The 6,000-nt window shown below is 36.1% G+C and overlaps 1 long non-coding RNA gene across 2 annotated transcripts in view; it reads left to right on the plus strand.

Annotated features, from left to right (window-relative positions):
* Positions 1-1,786, plus strand: part of LOC120309826 — a 47,673-nt gene extending 45,887 nt beyond the window's left edge. Inside the window, exon 3 of one of the 2 annotated variants that reach the window (XR_005557199.1) lies at positions 1,676-1,786. This is a non-coding gene — a long non-coding RNA (uncharacterized LOC120309826). The remainder of the gene's footprint in view (positions 1-1,675) is intronic. The other variant, XR_005557198.1, reaches the window with a different exon arrangement.
* Positions 1,787-6,000: the final 4,214 nt, after the last annotated feature.

Below are 6,000 nucleotides of genomic sequence, written 5' to 3' on the forward strand. Positions count from 1 at the left end.
AATTCCTATTGGCTTTTGAAAGCCCATAGAATTAGACTCTATTCAAGAGAGTCTATTCTATTGGCTTTCAAAAGCCAATAGAATAAAAGGGAGTAGCACAGCTAAGGAAAAGGGGGAAAAAATGGCGGATTGCGTTGTTTGGTGACCCCCCTGAAATGGTCGTTCGACCCCAAATGGGGTCCTGACCCACAGGTTGAGAACCACTGATCTATACAGTAGCAAAATTTAATGTAATGGCCTGTAAGAAGTGGTAACAGGTCGATATCAGGGGTTCTCAGAGAAACAGATAATGCAGCTCCCTCAACAGTGCAGCAAACAATCTTTTACTGTCTTCATGCTATAGATCAGCAGGGCTTCCACAAAACCTCTCAGTCAGCCCCATTCTCACCCTAGCTCCATTACGTATAATCAGTGCTTTTTTTGTAAATAATAATAATAAAAAGTGCGGGAACTCACACGCGTCATACAACCCGCCTTGCCTACCCTGCAAGGTTCCATCCAAAAAAGGTGCCGGAATTCCATTCTGGGCGTTCTATGACCAAAAAAAAAGCCCTGCATATAATAACCCATGTAGGTGACCAGAAAGATTTACTACAGACATAATTTTACTGCATAGATCCTTACAATGTTTACAGTGTAACAGTGTTTCACTGTTTCAAGTGTTTCATCCATGCCTAAAACTTGATTTAGACTTGTCCATAACTGCATGTAGGCATCATCTCATATCTACTATATGAAGGGATTGATGGGTATCGTTTGCAGATGTTGCAGACTGGCCAACATGCACACCTCTCAAATCTCAACTACTCATTGTACAGACATGTGCATCCTGTATGCTGATTGGCTGATCCAACTTTCTGTTGGTGCTTTGTTGTTTGAGTGCCCCATAGCCAGAACGTTAACATTTGCAGAAATATAAATGTAACAGCTATGCAACGATCTCCAAATGATAGATGCATATGTTCCCTGACATACAGTGATGCAAAAATGTAAAGCAACTTTAAGCTGCAAGAGTTAGTACCCTCTTTCTAAAGGGTTCTGTTAAATCTACCTCCCAAGAAAGTGGATGGAAAAAATGTTACATTAGGCCCACAAGCTGCCTCCTAAGATTGTTGTGAAGAAAAATTGAAGGTAGGACTTCTATGTTTTAAATTGCTGAGGAAAGTTGAGATATAAAGTAAATTAAATCCATCAATAACTAAGAAAGAAAAACAGTATGGTGCTTATTTTCTTTATACATGTTAGTGTAATTCTCCATTCTTTTTTGTTATTAGTTCATTGAAGTGAATGGTGCAATAAATCAGAAAACATGATAACTGGTTTGGTTTATGTATTCAGTGGCAAATATTTGAATCATATGTTGAATCATGAATGCATGTATGCATTCAATGGAAAATATTGATCCAACTAATCATTTCAAATTCTGAATCCTCTTCCTTATGGAGAGCCGATGTCATAATTTCCATTGCTGTCACTGCAGCTCCTCTCAATAGATCTTGCCTGTAGGAACAGAATTAATTATACCAATGAATCTTTTAATTACTTTCTTATTGGAATACACATCATGCTTGATTGCAGGATATCCAGAAATCATCTTAAATATCACAATATTTTAAATACCGGTATATAAGAAAAATGTTTCTATAGACATTGTTTTTTTTCTCTTTTTTTCCAGACAGGAAGTACTATCCACACAAAGAAAGGAGAAACAAAAGACAGTCCAGCAAGATAAAGACAAAGCCTTCTGCACACTCCATTGTGGTTGAAACTGTTTAGTACAGAAAGAACTCCTTAGTTGGGTTTCTAAAAATTCTCTCTAAAGAGATTCTAAAAGAGCTGGTTCCTGGAGATGAATAAAGACAAAGGAAATGAGTATGAATGGAAAGAGTTCTTCAGGCAGCCAAAGGAATCTAAACATTATCAGCCAACTCAATGAACTATGCCATGCAAAGCAATTTTATTCTCTCTTCCACTTTTAATAAAATTATTTTTATACTTCTATGATAGAAAAAAATATATTGAGGCTTTTTATGCATTTTATCACCTCCAATTGTTGGAATGATCAAAACTGTTTAATTGCAGGTCTTCTTTTGTTCTCAGTTCCTCTACCCTTCCCAAGTATTCTTTCCTCTACCATCAACAACTAAGGAACACAAAACTGATGAGATTCTTACATTGCATGAGCAAGATTATGGGTCCTGGAAAAATTGGCATTGAGATTTTCATTTAAAAGGAGAATATCAGACACTTGCTTACTCTAAAATGTTTTCTACCAGTACTTCGCAACTGCCTTCTTTGTTCAGAAATTGACAAAAAGCACTACAGTTCCACAGTTACAGAGACAATAAATACCTCAGAATGTTTTGTTGTAGACTTCAGGAGTTAGTCAATATTTCTACTATGAACTCATATAGCTGAGTGTCAGCAAGAGAGAATTATTAACCAGAAGGAAAGGGAAGGGATTTATTTATTACTACAGTTTTTTTCTCACCAAATCATTAGAAAAAACGTTAGGCCAGCCAGCATTTGTCCTCATCACTATCAACTTCAAAATGCAAAGAATATTACAAGAGGTATTGGTTAGATGCTGTTCAGCTGAACAATAAGAAACAGCATCTAACCAATTTCCCACAGTTGGCCCATAGTCTGTTTTATCTGACATCTGAAGATATGAATGCTCACAGTTGCTATTCAGTTGATTAAAACAGGAAAAATTATAGCCATGAAGCTATGGTGCCTTAACCTTTGTAGAGATAGGGGAGAGGTCAGAAGCATGAAGCAAGATGAAGTAAAATTTCCCATCTATGAGAAATCACCCTGCCCTCCTGTTCTGCAAAGCTCCAGCATATCCACTGGCTAACAGAATTTAATGTACATTGTGTTAAACTGATGCTGAATGGGAATAAATCAGCCCAGCTGCCAACTGAGACTGTATCTCACAGACGTGAAGCATATCCAAGGATACCAATATTGTGTGTATGGGGTTGTTCAAAGAAAAATCTAAAAATAAAAAAGGGGGGCTTAGTAGTCTCTAGAAGCCATGGCACATAGTGTCAACTTCAAAAGCAAATAGAAATAGAAAAGTGAGGACTGGTGGGGATGGGAAGAAATGAAGTGTGGTTTGGCCCCCATTAAATGTTTACAGCTTCATGTATCCTTAAAGATAGCCTGCTAGCTGCATAGTTGGCACTCTGAAAGTAAACAGCATTTGTCTTGCTTAATATGTGTGGTAATTAAATCATTGGACTAAGACCAGGAAGACACAAAATCTACTGGTTGACTTTAAGTCAATCAAATGTCTATGGGAGGCTCTCAGTCATCCAAATCATGGTTGTCCCAAAGGTACTTTTTCAAGAGGCAACTAGACTTTCTTTGAAAACTTTTCACTTCTCATCCAAGAAGCTTCTTCAGCTCTGACTGGATAGTAGAGAATGGAAGGAGTTATATTCCTTGCAGACAGCTGGTCATTTGTATTCTTTTAGAGAATTGTTGAGGCCACTTTTATCTGTGAACTCAGGGCCATCTGAGTAGTGCAAATGGGTGTGGAGCCTTCTTGGAACTGCTGAAAGGAATGTGTTGTAGACTGGAGATGTCGTATTCCTCCTCTTCTGTTGAGAGAGGGCTGTTCAGTTTTGACGTAGATGGCTTCTTTGACCCCTCTTTCAAACCAGCGATCTTCTCTGTCCAAAATGTGGACTTTGCTTCCTTCAAAAGAATAGCCTTTGTCTTTTAAATGCAGCTGGATTGCTAAATCTTGTCTTGATGGGTATGTTCTCCTATGTTGTGCCATGAGTTTATGAAGTGCTTGTTTTGTTTTCCCAATGTGTAGATCTGCACATGTCTCACTGCATTGTACTGCATATACCAGTTGCTCAGTTTGTGTCTGGGTGTTTTATCCTTGGGGGGGAACAAGCTTCTGCCTCAGTGTATACTTGGGTTTAAATTGTGCACATATGTTGTGTTGGCTGAAGATCCTCCTGAGCTTTTCAGATATTTCTGCAATGTATGGAATGACAATGTTGCTTTGTTTGTTGTTTTCTTCTTTATCCATTATGGAGGAGTCGTTTAAGCCAGTCACTATCTTTCAGATTTATCTAGTTCACAGCATCATTGCAAGAATAATTTGAAGGTGGAATGGAAATCATATTCATTATGCTGAACTAACAGGGAAAGCGTAGAAAAGACAAGTAAAATAAATACCCAGATGTTGTTTCCATAGAATTTATCAAATCAATACCTAGTATGGAGATCTATGAGACTAGGACAATAAAATTTATCAAAGATTTCTAATAGAATTCTTATGAAAAGCAATTTTTATTTGACTATACTGGATTTTTTATTACCCTATATTGATAAATATGTTTTAGATTCAAACTTTGGGGAAAAAATTAGGCAAAAGCTGCCACTGTTAATGGTCTGATCATATGAAGTTATTCATATTTGCACTTATTAGGTTCCCCAAACTCCAATACAGCATAAGAGAAAGAGAGTGCCATCTATTGTTCAATAGTCACTATAAAGTCTTTACCATTAACATTTATTGTTACCATAAATAGGAAGGAACATTTTTGCTTTTATTAGATAGTAACAATTATTATAATACCGCAGTCTCAGATGACAGACCATATCATTTCTTGATATAGTTCTTATGACAATTTTCTAGTAGTTCAAGAGAACTGGACTCATTTTAAATGTATTCCATATATGTATTGTAGGTAATTATTCATCCCCTTCATTGTAATCCATTGATGTGAAAAGAGATAACTTTAAAAGATAAAAACACTGGCATAATAAGACTGGCACCCACAGACTCCGCAATCAAGTGCCTAGGTAATAACAAGATTATTCAAAGCCATATAGTTACAAAAGTTTCAGAGCTTCATTGTAAAAAAAAATAAAAAAAAATTAAACCTTCTTGTTGTTGTTGTGACATATCCATTATCGGACGTTGGCGATCATGTTGGCAATCCTGTTTTTATCAGCAGCCGCATGAAAAAGTGCTGCTGAGTTTTGTCCAAGCCAGTCGCTTAGATTTTGAAGCCACGGTGTTCTTCTTCTGCCTGGACCTCGTTTGCCTTCAGTCTTTCTCTGGAGGATTAAATGGAGTATGCCGTATTTTTCTGGGTGTCGCATCACACGTCCGAAATATTCTAATTTTCATTTTTTAATTGTTTTGATGATTTCCCTTGGCTTTCCCAGGTGGCTTATCACCTCCTCAAATAAAACCTTGCAATTATTTTTTTGTTGGTACCTGATAAATATCCAATTCAGGCACTGTCAAGAGGGAGAAACAGGATATGCTCATTAACCACTCACTATCCAGCACTTTTCCATCATCTCCATTGACTGCAGAAGGATGGAGATGAAAAGGGCAAGGTCCCAAATTAGAATTACAAATGACATTAGGTTTAAGTTTCATGATTCCTGGTAATTTTTTTTATGCTGAAATCAAATCTTTAGGTTAGGGTATAAGTTTGTATTGATGTAATGATAAATATAAGATAGATTCTGAGCATTAAAATAAATTATGTTACTAGGGTAGTTCTTATCCACCAGAATGGAAGGATAATAGTAAGAGGAATAGGGAAACACTATATATTGTATATATTTCCATCTTTCTATCTCATTAGGAACATTTGAAGATTGCCTTGATTTTTAAAATTCATTTATATCCATATTAAAAAAAACTTAGCTAGTACAATAACAAATTAACAAAAACTTAACAAATGTTGCTAGTGACCTATGTAATACAAGTGTCAAGCAAATCATAATTATTCTCTTTTCAAGTCTGTCAAAGCTTATATACAACAGAGGCTCAGAATTAATTGAGAAAAGATTATAAGATCATGTAAACATTATTTTCAAATAGCAGTTAAAATGACCACATACTGTTGCACGCCACGCAGAATCATGTTTTGTGAGATAGATGGTTATGTAAATTTGATTAAGAATAAACTAATAATTAAAATTTCAAATGTGTTTTTGGGTTGATTCTAATTG

This window comes from Crotalus tigris, unplaced genomic scaffold (assembly GCF_016545835.1).
Source record: "Crotalus tigris isolate CLP2741 ecotype Arizona unplaced genomic scaffold, ASM1654583v1 scf7180000018073.2002930, whole genome shotgun sequence".
Taxonomy (NCBI): Eukaryota; Metazoa; Chordata; class Lepidosauria; order Squamata; family Viperidae; genus Crotalus; species Crotalus tigris.